We start from the raw sequence: 15831 nt of genomic DNA on the forward strand, positions 1-15831 counted from the left end.
GTCTCTGATTTTAGGTAAGGTTGGTTCGTTCATTTCCCTATAATGTTTAGTGGTGGATACAATGGAATGAATGATAGGTTAATTGATCATGGAAGTTGATTAATTAGTATTGGATTGTTTAATGAATTGGTTAGAAATTGATCATATGGATGATTATGTTGTTAATTGAGGATTAATTGATATATAATTGGGTTATATAGTGGATTGACTCTTATTGGTAGGCTAATCATTTATATTTTTTGGATCATTTCTCGATTTATGCGTGTCATCCTTGCGCAGGGGCCATGCTAATCTTCTCTGTATCGTTCCAATTTTATCGGATGTCTCCGAAGAGACAGGCTAATCATTTATAGTGATAAGAGATAGTGGATTAGTTTGATTGGATTCAGATCATTAGGTGGAATTAAACATGATTACCTAATCGTGTTAGGATTGGGTTTAGGTTTAGCTAGTTGTTGTATATGTGATTAGCTAAACTGTACATTATATGATTTGGAAGGACTTTAATTTAAGACGAGCATCTCGATGTGGGATTGTTTAGCATTATCTACAGTTAAAGGTGGGTACCTTTGACTTATCGCTTTGGATATTGCCATTCTGATATGCGTAATAGGTTATAGCTAGTAGTAATGGTTTTGTTTATATCTGCCTTAGTATGTCACTACTTGATATCCGTAGTATGCCCATATTGTTATCTATTATGCATTTATGCTTATGACTCTTGATTCTTGCCATGTGTTCTTATGTTCATAGAAGTAGTGACATACAATGCATTACCGGGTACAAGTCTAGCTACCACATATACTTGGCATGTGTACCTAGATTTCTTACCTTGCATATGTACCTAGATTTATTACCTGGCATGTGTACTTAGATTTTTAACCTGGCGTGTGTACCTAGATTTAATACTTGGCATGTGTACCTAGATTTATGATACCTAGATCATTGTTATGGACTTGATTTTCCTTTTGGTGCATATTATATGGAGGTTGATATTTTTAGGAGTTACATGCTTTAATATCATGCACCATTTTGCATGATTGCATGCTGAGCGATTGTCGGCTCCTTTATAGTTGAGCACATCGCCAGTTATATGATTTGCACACACAACACTCATGAGTTAGTGGTACATCAGGCAAGGTGTGTGCAGTTTGCTCTATCAGAGCTCCACTGGTCCGCTCATGGGTAGTGGTGACTGCAGCGTGGTAGTAGATAGGGATCCTTCCTCTTGACTATGAAATAGGGATATGAGAGCTTAGACTCCCCCACTATGTTTTGGGTAGGAGGATAGGTGTATTCCGACAGCATTCTGTCTACTCGGTCACTCAGGAGTAATGATGGCAAAGTGCATAGTTATCATAGCCATACCCACTCGACCTCACCATCACGTGTGAGGTGGCTAACTGGAGTCAGGGGTGACCATGTCATTTGCATCATATGCATGGATTGCATTTATTTGTTGTGATTGCTGTAATTTGGATGCTACATTTTGGTGGTTGCATATGACTGACATGGATATAGGAGACTTTATATATTTGGTTTGACGACCCTGCACCTATTGGTATGGTTCACACCCTTATGTTCGGATAGGAGGTTCTGGTGAGTACAATTTCTTCTATTCTTCAGTTTTGCATTACTTGTTATTGTTCAGGAGATTCTACTGCATGATTATTACTATAGTTATATCTTACTATGCATGTCTGATCGATACTCGTTGAGTTCTTGAACTCACTCCGTTGATTTATTCCTATTTCAGGTTGAAGCCACCTAGAGATCCTGTCTGCCAAACCCATGTCACATCGAGCAACTTCATTCGTTCTTACTTCCATTCGCTTTATTGGTTTTGGACTTATTCATGTGTATATTTCTTTGTATGGAATTTAGCTTTGTGTTTTCTTGTATTTGGTTTGATGTTATCATGTTAAGCCAGGCCGACTCGCAGTTAGTTGTTTTGTTAGTTTCATGTTCGTTATTTTGGATTTCCATTGTGTAATGTTTTCAGCCGTGTAGGTTGTCTATTAATTGTGTGATTGTGTTTACTTCCATCCATGTGAGCTGCTTATAAACTGCATGGTTGTGTTTATATCCAGCCGTGTTGGCTGATGTTGCTTGTGAGTAGCCATGTGGCAATGTATTTATGCTTCATATGGTCACAGTTATAGAGGAGATGTTGTCTGTATGCCGGGCAGGGACTCCTCTATGGCGTGACAATTTATTGGGACCAGAGCCACAGGTTTACGAGACCTATTTTCTATATTGTTGTATTTTCGTGACTTGGTTTCTCAATATGACTTTTCGAGTTTTGGGACCAAGCAGTGGTGGGACATCTTTATGCTATAGGAGGTATTTTTGTGTACTATTATCATACACTTCTATTGGTACTTGTTTAGTTTTTTGTAGCATGTATGTCATGTGTTGGGTCAGCCACTGTTTAGGTCAATCAGTTCTTACTAGAGATTAGGGATTACAGTCTCATGAGATTTCTCCTACCATACCACCAGTATTATTAGTTTCTGTTATCACTAGTTTGGTAGTGGATATTATCTACTAAATATCATATTGCTTCAATTAGTAGAGGATCGATTTCTTTTGTTGACTTGGTCAGTAGAAGATTGATCCATTCTTTTTGGTGTAGTTAGTAGAGTATTGGTTTACTATTATTAGTTCGGTCAGTAGGAGACCAGCTTACTCTATTTCATGAAGATTCTAACTTTTGGGTTATTTGTTTTTGGTTAGATAACCTAGAAGATATGTTTGAGTACATGACTTGTACAGATATATAAAGGACTAAATTAGCCATATACCATTCTAGGCTCAACCAGTGTATAGAGGATCGAGGTATCATATTCCATGTGTACTTTGACCATGGACTGTCTATTCTTGACTTGAGAATTTAAAAGGTACATATGGAGAGATGCCCCCCATTGATGTGGAAAGTGTAGAGCTATCTGTTTAACGCTTACGATATACAACCATTACTAGGGTGTATAATCTGGAGAGTACATTCGAATATATGACTTGTACTAATATGGAATAGATGTTGTTAGCTGCTTATCCTTTGTGTGACCCGGCACCACGTGAAGGAAGATGTAGAAGAAAAATTTTGAGAACAAGGTAACTCTTGTTGATTACTTTGAGGTGTTTGAAGAGAGAGTCGTTCTCTACCTCCTTTGGTGGAATGATAGTTTATAAGGAGATGGTCAGTTGACTCGCCTAACGTTGTTCCATGAGAGATCCTAACTCATAGACTGATTGGATATGGTTACAAGACCTTGATGATACCTAGGATTATACGACCCGTAATAATGCGGAAGAGGTGGTGTTAGTGGATTAACACCTATGGAATTCTACTTTTACTAAGTGGAAATATTAGATGATGATTTTCGAGGGGCATAGCGTCGATTGACGAATATTTCGACTTGCTATTTAGTGTCAGTGCTCTTCTACCCTTATATGCATGGTTCACTACTAGAGATTACTGAAGCTCAGGTGGAGCAATCGTAGTATGATGAGTTATAAGACAATAGTTAGATGACTCAACTAACATTGTCTTCATCAAGTGGCTCACGACCTTAACCACTTGATCATTTTACCCAAGGTCTTGAAGTTTATATCCCAAATTAGAGGGTTCGACTACTGATCGATATTTGTCAAGGAACATTAATAGGCATAATTATGAGAGGGTTGTTGAGATACTCTTTTGATGGGTAGACTCCTAGTCAGTAGATTGAGTGACCCTTTGGACTTTGGATTGTCATTATTTTACTACGGATATTTAAGTATCTGAAAGGATGAGATTTGACATATTCTTTAGATATTTTTGGCTACGATTAGTAGAGTTTTTATACTCATATCTTATGGATTAACTGTATGTCTACCATTTTGAGAAGTGTTGATTATTGATCAGAAAGTCAAGGGATATTCCTTGGACTTCTGAAGTTATATGCTTTTGATGGGATGGTGATATATTTTTACATCTTGACCCTACACCACGATGAGAATTGGTTACTGGGGAGTTATTTGAGAATGATGGATATTGTTAGACCAAATGTGGTGGCATTTTATTTTATAATGATCTATTAGTGGATATTTGACTTCATGGTGTATTATTTGGTATTTGTTGTTGATGATAGAGACATGAGGAGTAGCATGTCTGTGATATTTATGGATTTGGTGATTTGTGGTTGGTGATCAGATTATAGACTGGTTGCTAGTGATGTTATGGTTGAGTGTATCTGTTGTACAGATATTATGAGTTATTAGTATTGCCATTTAGTCTACCAGTGTCCTAAATATTTTCATGGACTTGATGAATCTGATATTCCTAGGGAATTTGAATGAAATTGGTAATTGCCTTCATTGACAATATTGTGATATCTTTCAGATTCGAGGTGGATCACGAAAAATATCTTCACATACTTCTGGGGATGTTTCAACGAGAACATCTTTATGTGAAGTTTAGTGAATGTCATGTTAGGTTATCTTCTGTGGGATTTCTGGGGACACATTATATCTGGTAGAGGGATATCTGTGGGTCCACAAAAGTTAGAGGATGTTACCAGTTGGGAGTAACCGAAATCTATACAGAAGACGGACAGCTTCCTTGATCGGGCTGGATATTACCGGGGATTTGTAGAGGGATTTCTCTAGCATTGTTATGTCATTGATTGGACTATCTAGGAAGGGTATGAGACTTACTTGGTTAATGCTTGCGAGACCAGCTTCCAGGAGCTGAAGCGAAGATTAGTGTAAGTGCCAGTTCTGGTTTTTCCCTCTGGAGAGGACGGATTTGTACTCTACACCGACCCTTCGCTACAAAGTTTGGGCGCTGTTTTGATGTAGCACGATAGGGTAGTCTCCTATGCTTCTCGTCAGTTGAAGGAGCATGAGAAGAACTACCCAGTACATGATCTGGAGCTAGCCGCCATTATCTTTTCTTTGAAAATTTGGCGACATCATCTGTATGGTATTACATTTGAGATTCTCACAGATCATAAAAGTCTCAAATATCTTTTCACCCAAAAGGAACTCAATCTCTGACAGAGGAGATGGATGGAGTTTCTGAAGGATTATGACTATATACCATTAGCTACCACCCAGGAAAAGCTAAAGTGGTTGCCGATGCACTTAGTCGGAAGTCCAGAGGGACTTTAGCTTACCACCGAGTTCTAGTCACAGAATTGATTCAGGGTTTCTTCGAGTTGGGCTTTAAGGAGCATAGGAAGACAAAGTAGGGTATCCTTGTTACCATGGTTTTCAATCATCGATCAGGATGAGGATCTGAAAGGCCGAGGCCAGTGATCAGCGCTTACAGTCCATTGGCAGCCAGATAGCTTATGGGTAGCAGACGGAGTTCACCCAAGATGTCGAGGATATTATTTATTTTTGAGGTAAATTATGCGTACCTCAATCTCCCCCGGTTATGGAGGAGTTACTTTAGGAGGCTCATCGCTCTCGATTTTTTATCCACCCCAGGTGGAACCCACATGTATCGAGATTTGAGGTGTTCCTATTGGTGGAATGGCATGAGGAAAGACATCGCAGAGTTTGTAACTAGATGTCTAGTCTGTCAGCAGGTTAAGGCTAAGCACTAGAGACCTGCCGGATTACTTCAGAGGATTCCTATTCCGGAGTGGAAATGGGAACACATCACTATGGATTTTAGTGGTTGGATTGCTTAGGACACGATAAGGCCATGACACAATTTGGATAATTGTTGACTGATTAACCAAATTCGTGCACGTCTTAGCGATTTGGAAGACTAAATTTCTAGATCGATTGGCAAAGCTATATTGTTGGGAGATCATCAGATTGCATGGTGTTCCTTTGAGGATTATATCAAATAGAGACCCACGGTTCACATCCCGATTCTGGCAGAGTCTACAGTAGGCTTAGGGCACACAGCTCCATTTCAGTACAACATTCCATCCGCAGACAAATGGACATTCAGAGCGGACCATCCAGACATTAGAGGACTTGCTGAGGTCTTGAGTTATGGATTTCGGAGGCAGCTGGGAGGACCACCTGCAATTAGTAGAGTTCGCCTAAAACAACAGCTATCATTCGGCTATCCAGATGACACTATTTAAAGCGTTGTATGGTAGGCCTTGTCAGACACCCACCCTTTTGGAGGAGGTTGGGGAGGCCCAGCTGCAAGGACCTCATAGAGCTCAACACGAGGTAGATTTGGTCCACACTATCAGACAGAGGATGGCCGAGGCGCAGGACCATCAGAAGAGTTATGTTGATCGGAGATGGAGACCCCTGGAGTTCTCTACTGGCAACCATGTATTTCTGAGAGTCTCACCCACAAAAGGGGTGAAGAGATTTGGCCTCCGAGGTAAACTAGCTCCACGATACATTGGGCCTTTCCAGATCTTGGAGAGGATTGGAGCGGTAGCTTACCGTCTAGCGCTACGACAGTCTCTGTTAGGCATTCACGATGTATTCTATGTGTCCATGCTGAGGAGATATGTACCCGACCCAGCACATGTTCTATCAGATATATCAGTTCTCATTCAGCCTGACATTACCTATGAGGAGGTTTCGGTATGGATTCTAGACCACAGAGAGTGTCAGCTGCAAAACAAGACCATCCGACTGGTTAAAGTCAGATGGTAGTATCTTTCTAACGAGGAGGCTACCTGGGAGCTCGAGGAAATGATCCGAGCTTGATACCCCCATCTTTTTACTTGAGGTATGTGGATTAGATTTTCCGTTCAGCATTTATACTATTTGTATATTGCTAGTACTCATAAATGGTAAAGAATGTAAATTTAGGGATCAAGTTTTTATTAGTGGGAGAGAATGTAAAATACCATAACAAAATAATAATAGCATAATAAAGTTTAATGGATGAATAACCTTAACGAAATTTTTATAAATTTTTAGGAATTTTTCAGAGCTCGTATGGTGTATTTTGAGGAAAGAATTTATAGGATTGGGAAAATCCTATTTGGAATAACCATTTAGTGGGAGTTGATTGAGGATTAACTTAGGGTTTAATTAACTAACCCTAGGTATATAATGTAACACCCCTAGAAAGCCTAGATAAAGTAAGGGCAATGAGAGTACGAATGTAATGAAAAGATAGTCTACGTTGAATGTTACGATGGGAAGGATTTAGATGATTAAAAACTTTATGAAAGAAAATAATGTTGAGAATATAAAGTTCTATACATGATTTATAATGCAAGGAATTAATGTAAACAAAAGAGATATGAGATATTATATATGCATGTATGAAATATTTATGCATAATGCATATACATGAATTATTTTATACAAAAATATGTTAGGAGAAGGATTTGATCCTTGGTTCTCTTGTGGATGCATGCATGTGTTAACCAAGTGTGATAGGAGTGAATATTGTAAAAGGAGAGATGGGAATTATAATTAAAGGAAAGAAAGGAGAGAAATTAAGAGAAAGAAAAGAGAGAAACTCAAGAAGCATTTCTCTAGCATATTCTTTCTCATTAAGAGGAGAAGTAAATGAGGAGGATGAATCAAGTCAAGTTTTCCTCCCCTCACTTTAGTATAAATAGGCATGGAGGGGGGGGGGCTTCATCCTCAACTCACTCTCCTCCTCTCCTCCATTTGTGCCGAGCACTCTCCCTCCCTCTTTCCTCTTGTTGCCGAGAGCAACAACTCTCCCCTTCTTTCTTTCTTTTTGTTGCCGAGCAACACAAGAGGAAGAAGCCTCCTCTTCTTCCTCCTCCCCTCCACCAAAAGACCTAGCCACTTCTTCCTCCATTGGTGCCGAGCAAAGCAAGCAAGGAAGAAAGGTCCACAAGCAAGTTCTCAACTCTAGGAAACTTAAGCAAAGAAAGTAAGCTTCCCCTCACCTGCGGTACAAGGCTTTCATGTGATTTTCGGATTCTTTTTCTATGCCTTGAAAGAAAGTTTTCCCCTATGTTTTTATACATATATGATGCATGATCAGAGGTGTATGTAACCCTAGAATTTCAATCAAAAAATATTGTAAATAGGTTAGGAAAATTATTGTCTAACCAAACTAGTGCAAGGTTCCCTCTATGAAATGCTAAGGACCTTCCTATGGTTTTCTTGCTTGGAAGTTGATTGGAACCAAAAGAACCCCACTCTCATGTTTCGGCCAAGAAAGAATTTAGGGTTAGGAGGACCTTGAATTTAAAATAACTATGCTTATATGACATGATATAAAGTTCTTAAGAGTTGTATACTTGTATGTTGAAAGAAACTCATGAACCTTACTCTTAATATTTCGGCCATGGTAAGGTGATGGTTTAGAGAAGCTTAAACAAAATTCTAATATGCTCAATGACCTCTGTGATATTATGTTATGAAAGATGATTAATGCTCTCATGTTTAATTGGGATGTAGAAAATTAGTTACATGATTTATGATATGTAAGATCACAAGAGTCCTAACTTGTTTATGATCCAACTTTGTGTATGATGTTCTTAGTAAATCTTGCTATGAAATTTACTTAGGTTTCCCATGCTTTAGGCCACTTAAAGGAAGTTTATATTCTATGAATTTCGGCCAAGTAAGGTTTAAAGGACCTAGAGGCCTTGGAAATGAAACCTAAGGGGTTAAAAGTACTTCTTATGAAAACTTGATAATGTGTGAATGTGATACATGTTTGTATGACCTAAATGAATCATTATGTGTTCGGCCATGAAGGGATAGATGCCCTAGAAACCCTAGAACAAAAATTAAATATGTCTATGCCATGCTGTATGAAAATGATATGATAATAAGTTAGAATGCATGATTGCTTTAGTTACGAAATGATATGCATAATGAAGTTATATTATGAAATATGCTATGATGTGTTATAGTATAGAAAATGCTATACATAATGAAAAGAAATGAAGTTATGTTATGATATGTGATAGCATAGAAAATGCTATACATAATGAAAAGAAATGAAAAGAATAAATGCATGAAAGATGGTTAAGGACATGATATGATAGTTATGCATGATAAGTTATTTTTATGGTTTGTACCAAGGGTGGGCTCCGTAAACGCCCGGGGTCGATGGAGTAAGACTCGGGCCTCGTCAGTAATGGGCCTTTGAGTGCCCTAGGTCGATGGAGTAAGACTCGGGCCTAGTATGTATGCATGGTAGGGCTCAAGACTTGCTACCTTGGACCTACGCATTAAGTATGTGGTACAAACCGGGATCCCAAATGATGATGATATTAATTTCAAGTACTATTAAGTATAAGTTTTCAAATTCACGATGCATTGCCTACATTCATATGTGCTTGAATTATATGATGATATGATATAATGTCATGTGATATTATGATATGAATATGATGCCCTTGTATGTCTTATGCTTGTGATTTATTTGTTTTATGATATGATATTCATGCTTCTATGAAATGATATGTGAATAAGAAATATGCATGATATGTTTGAATAGAATGATATGTTATGTTATGATTAGTTGAGACGATGATATGTTGATCCATTCTTGATATACGATGATTCTCGGTTTTAGTGAGTAGGAAAGGAACTTATTGAGCCATGAGTGCTCATAGCTTACTTTCCTTGTACCGCAGATAAAAGAGAAAGCTGGATGTACAACGGAGCAGCAGGAGGAGCAGATAGTGATGTGTGTGGTGGTGGCTCGGCAAGAACGATTCGGACAAAATAATATTTTTAGTTATAAGTTCAATATATGCACATTTGAACAAATCAGAATATGTGATATTATGCTTAATAAATTAAATTCTTTAATGTTTTTATTCTTCCACTGTTATAACTAAAGCATGTACGTAAGTAGTATAAGAACGTAGCGCCACCTTTGGTTGGGTAAGAAGGGTGGGCGTTACATATAAGTGATGTTATTTGCCCTAAACGATATTCACCGAAGCTTTCCCCTTCTCCCCTCCCAATTCGCCACCATCCTTCTCCTCCTCTACTTCTGTTGATCGACGCCATCAACCATCATTGGTCGCTAATCCAAGCAGTGGCGCGGTTTAGTCACAGTAACCTCATAGCCACTGCCCTTCGAGGATGCCTCGTGCCATAGCCTCCATATGAGATTTTCCTCCTCACTGCCAAACCCCTATTCTACTCTCATCTTCTCAACCGTGATGACATAGCCAACACCGACACCCGATTTCGCCGGCACCATCGAACTGCCACTGCCACTTCGTTGCCGGCCCCGATCCCCTCTCATCGAGCCACCTCCTCACCAAGGCACCCCTATGTGTGACAATCATCGGGTCAGCCCTGGATGAGACGACGATCGGGCAGTCCCTATGCATGACGGATGACAAGATTCCTCTATGTGACTCTCTTCTTGTGTCGGAGGTGAGTAGCATCTCAGCCGCTACCAGGCGCCTTTGCCAGCAGTTTAGGACACAAGTGACCACAGCACTCCCTCACACCCCGAGCTTTCTCCATCTAGTCCTTTCCGTTGAATCTTCTTCATTGATCATCGGACTACCCTATTGCTATGCCTGAGGTAATCACTTAAACCTAGCAGTAGATTTAGGGGTTGGATGCTGGATTGTTGACCTTAGGGCATCATATTTGTTGGATAGCAGTCGGCTCATGATCGTGAGGGTGTTTGGTCTATTGGACAATAGTTTCATAATCCTCTGGCCGAAAATTTCGACAGCTATTCCTCCAACAGTGGACTAACAGGGGAGCATCTGAAATTTGGGTGAGTTGTTGGAATCGATTCAAGTTTATTTATCCTAATTTGATTATGGAATGCTTAGGTATATCAAATCTGATGTAATTGTGATTGATGATTTGGGGTGTTTGTGTCGGAGATCAACATCTCCATTATAGATTCGAACATCACTTGTTGAGAGTGATTCACCATTTTGCAAGTATCTCTGGTTGTGTGATAACAGCCGAGTCTCCAATTTTAGGTATGGTTGGTTTGTTCATTTCCCTATTATGCTTAGTGGTGGAAACAATGGAATGAATGATAGGTTAATTTATCATGGAAGTTGATTAATTATTATTTGATTGTTTAATGAATTGGTTAGAAATTAATCATATGGATGATTGTGTTGTTAATTGAGGATTAATTGATATATAATTGAGTTATATTATGGATTGACTCTTATTGGTAGGCTAATCATTTATAGTGATAAGAGGTAATGGATTAGTTTGATTGGATTCGGATCATTAGGTGGAATTAAACATAGTTACCTAATCAAGTTAGGATTGAGTTTAGATTTAGCTAGTTGTTGTATATGTGATTAGCTAAACTGTACATTATATGATTTGGCAGGACTTTGATTCAAGACGAGCATCTCGACGTGGGATTGTTTAGTACGATCTACAGTTAAAGGCGGGTACTTTTGAGTTATCTCTTTTGATATTATCATTCTGATATACGTAATAGGTTATAGCTAGTAGTAATGGTTATGTTTATATCTACCATAGTATGTCACTACTTGATACCCGTAGTATGGTCATATTGTTATTTGTTATGCATTTATGCTTATGCCTCTTAATTCTTGCTATGTGTTCTTATGTTCATAGAAGTAATGACATACAAAACATTACCGGGTACAGGTCTAGCTACTTGATATACTTGGCATGTGAACAAAGATTTCTTACTTGACATATCTACCTAGATTTATTACCTGGCATGTGTACCTAGATTTAATACCTAGTATGCGTACCTAGATTTATGATACCTAGATCATTATTATGGACTTGGTTTTCCTTTTGGTACATATTATATGGAGGCTGATATTTTTAAGAGTTACATGCTTTAGTATCATGCATCATTTTGCATGATTTCATGCTGAGCGATTGTCGACTCCTTTATAGTTGAGCACATCGCCAATTAATGATCTGCACACACAACCACTCATGGATTAGTGGTACATCAGGCAGGGTTGTGTAGTTTGCTCTGTCAGGGCTCCGCTGGTCCGCCCATGGGTAGTGGTGACTACAGCGTGGTAGCGGACAGGGATCCCTCCTCTTGACTATGACATAGGAAGATGAGAGCTTAGGATCCCCCAATATGTTTGAGGTAGGAGGATTGGTGTACTCCAACAGCATCTTGTCCACTCGGTCACTCAGAAGTAGTGATGGCAGACTACACAGTTGTCTTAGCCCTACCCACTCGACCTCACCATCGCGCGTGAGGTGGCTGACTGGCGTCAAGGGTGATTGATAACCATGATTTTACTATATTATTTTGATTCATATATGCATGGTTTGATGTTGATTTCATAGTTTGAAATCATGGTTACATCATATTTTATGCATTCTATCGATTTTGGTCTTAATTGCAAATTATATTATTTTTGGTGTTATTTGACCCTAATATTTGATTCTTATTTTGTATGCATCAAAGGATCTCGGATTTGGATCTATTCAAACCAAATTTGTGCTCGAATCGGAGTTTAAATGAGAAGATCAAGCTGCATAGCATTATGGACCGTTCATCAAAAATTGGACAAATCTGAACCATCCATTGAAGATCTGGTCGATCCGACCTAAGGGAGTGTAGATCCAGACCCTTGATCAAGATCAACACCTTCAGATTGAATTTTAAGTGACTTTCCACAGTTGATCAAGCTCCAAATCAATTCCAGCTGTCCGTTCTGATATGGATCAGATTTAAAACAGAGAAGCTACAGTATCATTCTTCGTTTATGTCTTCACGCTGTTCGCATCCCGTAGGTGTCTCCGAAGAGATTTTGACCCCGATTTCCTTCTCCGATCAATCTTTCGAGCTTCAACTTCAGTGCAAAGCTTCACGGAAGCGTCATCCCGATAATCTGGGCCCATCGGCAGGTGTTCCCTTCGGTGGAATTCTTCTTCCAGTGATCCTCTGTTTTCACCAGATTTGTTGGGCGTTCCTGTTGGAGTATATACTGAAAGCCTAAGCTTTTGTAAACATTTATTTTGAATAAAGAATCACATTTGGTCAAATTGTCTACATTTAGTTGTTGTTGTTCAATTAATTTATATTGTAGATAACATAGTATGTGGTGCTACATACAGAAGATGATGTTATCAGTACCTTATAAATTATAAACAGTAGCTCACGACCAAATTGGAAAGGAACAAACCATTGGAAGGTCGTAGTGTAATTAGGAATTAGTTTATCTTGACTATATAATTACACTAGTACACTTAGAGTGTATTGAGTAGGATCATTTGAGGTTGTTTCTTTTATACTGACTTTATAAAGTAACAAATACCTCAGTTATTATGGAAGTGTGTGCTCTTAATCCTAATATAATAACAAGCACATATATTTGATATTTATTTCTTTAATTTATCAATGGGTGAGATTTAGTTCGATAAATCAATAAGCTCGATAAGTTGGGAAATGATATTACTTATAGTGTGTGTTGTTGATTATAGAAGGAAACTGTGTCCTAGTAATCTAGGTTGATAATGTCCCCAAGATGAGCTCATAAAGATTGTCATGTTAAACCCTGCAGGTGGACTTAGTCCGACATGACGATGAGGTTGAGTGGTACTATTCTTGGATAAAGATATTAATTAAATGAGTTGTCAGTAACTCACTTAATTAGTGGACATTTGACATCTTAAACACAGGGAGACTAACATACTCATAATAAGAAGGAGCCCAAAAATGTAATTTGGGATTGATGCGGTAGTTCAATAATAGTTCTCTAGTGGAATAAATTATTATTGATAAAGTTAAGTTGTGTGTTCGGGGCGAACATGGGATGCTTAATTTTATCGGAAGACCAAAACCAATTCCTCCTCTCGGTCCCTATCGTAGCCTCTTATTTATAGAGTACTATACCCACCTTCATACCCATGATAAGGGGGCCGGCCAAGCTAGCTTGTGGTTCAAGCTAGGGCCGGCCAAGCCTTAATTCAAGGGTGGCCGGCCCTAGCTTGAACCCAAGCTTAGGTAGCCGGCCCCCATTAAATTAAAAGGAGTTTTAATTTTAATTTTTATTATGTGGAAGATTTAATTTATTAAAAAGAATTAAAATTAAAATATCTCTTTTAAAAGGATCTACAAAAGATTAAAGAAAGAGATTAGATCTCTTTCCTTATTTGTAGATTGGAAAGATATTTTTTTTCTCTTTGAAAATTATTCACATGATAAAAAATTAAAATTATAGAAATTTCTTTTATCAACCATGAAGGGATTTTAAAGGGAAATTTTATTTTTTAAAATTTCCAAAGACAAATAAGGAAGTTTTAATTGTTGATTAAAAATTGTCTTATTTGCTCTCCATGAGGTGGCCGACCATGATTAATTGATTAAGAAATTTTATTTAATTTTTCTTAATTAATTATTGTCAAGGAAAGTTAAGGAAATTTTATTATAAATAAATTTCCTTATTTGCCAAAGCCAAGGAATATAAAAGAAGGGGTGGGGGTGCCTTCATGGGTTACAACCTCTATTATTCTCTCCCTCTTTTCCTTGGTGTTGTGGCCGACCAACCTCTCTCCCTCTTTTCCTCTTTGTGGTGGCCGAATCCTTCCTCTTGCTTGGAGCTCTTGTGGTGGCCGGATACTACTTGGAGAAGAAGAAGAAGAAGGAAAAAAAGCTTGCATCCCTTGGAGCTTGGTTGGTGTTTTTTTTTTCTTCATCATTGGTGAAGCTCTTTTGTTTTGGCCGAACCTAGCTAGGAGGAGAAGAAGGTGCATTGGTGGTTTCTCATCTCAGTAGATCGTTTCCCACACAACATCCGAGGTTAGAAGAGGAATACGGTAGAAGATCAAGAGGTCTTTCTAGAAGGTATAACTAGTAATTTTTCCTTTCCGCATCATACTAGTTATTTTTGGAAATAATACCAAATACAAGAGGCTTACGATTCTAGTATTTCGAATTTATTTTCGATGTAGTGTTCTTATGTTTATTTCTTTTCCTTGTGATTTGATTGTTCCTTTCGGTTAACCTAAAATTATTTTAGGAAATTAAATATTATCTTTCCATAAAAGGTTTTGTCTAGTCGGTGGTGGTTGCTCCCATATCCAAGAAGGCCATGTGGCTCGCCACGTTAGTACTGGGAACCAATTATGGAAATTAATATTTAATGGAATTAATAACTTAAGGTGATTTGGGTCGAACATGTTAAGTTCCGCAGGAGATCCAAGTCCAAACCAAAAGGAACAAATAAATTAAACTATTGATCAAATGTGTTAAGTTCCGCAGGCGATCCAGGTTTAATATAAAAGAACACATGGTAGCTAGGAAAAGGTTCAGACCTTTGTACAAAATTTTTGTACAGTGGAACCTCTAGGTTTTCCGAGTAGCAACCAACAATTGGTATCAGAGCTAGGGTTTTGCCTCTGTGTATTTGGTATTCGTTTAATCATGCACATGTCATACATAATTTAGGCAGGATAATAGTAGGATGTGCTAACTTTGTGGATGTAGGATCCAACTATTATGGCTTATAGTTTTATGTGTGTGATTGGACCCTTGGACATGTCAAGGGCATTTATATGTGTGTGCATGATTGTATTATAAAATACAGCAGGAGATGTATTTAGTTTTATTAGGATTTTATTTTTGATCTAGATACATGTACATTCCTTTTATGGAATATAGGATCAAAATTGTAAAATTCTATTTATGTCGCGGATCGAATCTTGCAAAGCGTGGAACCTTCTGAGGACCAGAGGTGCATTGGAACAAGGAGCAAGATGGATGCGACAACTAGACCCGGTGGCGGTGGCCAAATATGGCAGCAGCTTGGGATGACAACACACGGAGGACAACCATAGATAAAAGCCATAATAGTTGAAAATTAGTTTTCTATTTATTGCTTTTATATTGTGCTGTGTGTGTCTGTTAGTATACATGTTTAGTAGGCTAGCATAGTTAAAATTCCTCATTTATAAATAACTAAGTGGGAG

General features: G+C 38.2%; 1 non-coding gene across 1 annotated transcript; it reads right to left on the bottom strand.

Moving 5' to 3' along the window:
* Positions 1 to 233: 233 nt before the first annotated feature.
* Positions 234 to 336, bottom strand: LOC121998809. The gene has a single exon (XR_006116602.1). It is a non-coding gene; the product is annotated as a U6 spliceosomal RNA (small nuclear RNA).
* Positions 337 to 15831: the final 15495 nt, after the last annotated feature.

Source organism: Zingiber officinale, chromosome 6A (assembly GCF_018446385.1).
Source record: "Zingiber officinale cultivar Zhangliang chromosome 6A, Zo_v1.1, whole genome shotgun sequence".
Taxonomy (NCBI): domain Eukaryota; kingdom Viridiplantae; phylum Streptophyta; class Magnoliopsida; order Zingiberales; family Zingiberaceae; genus Zingiber; species Zingiber officinale.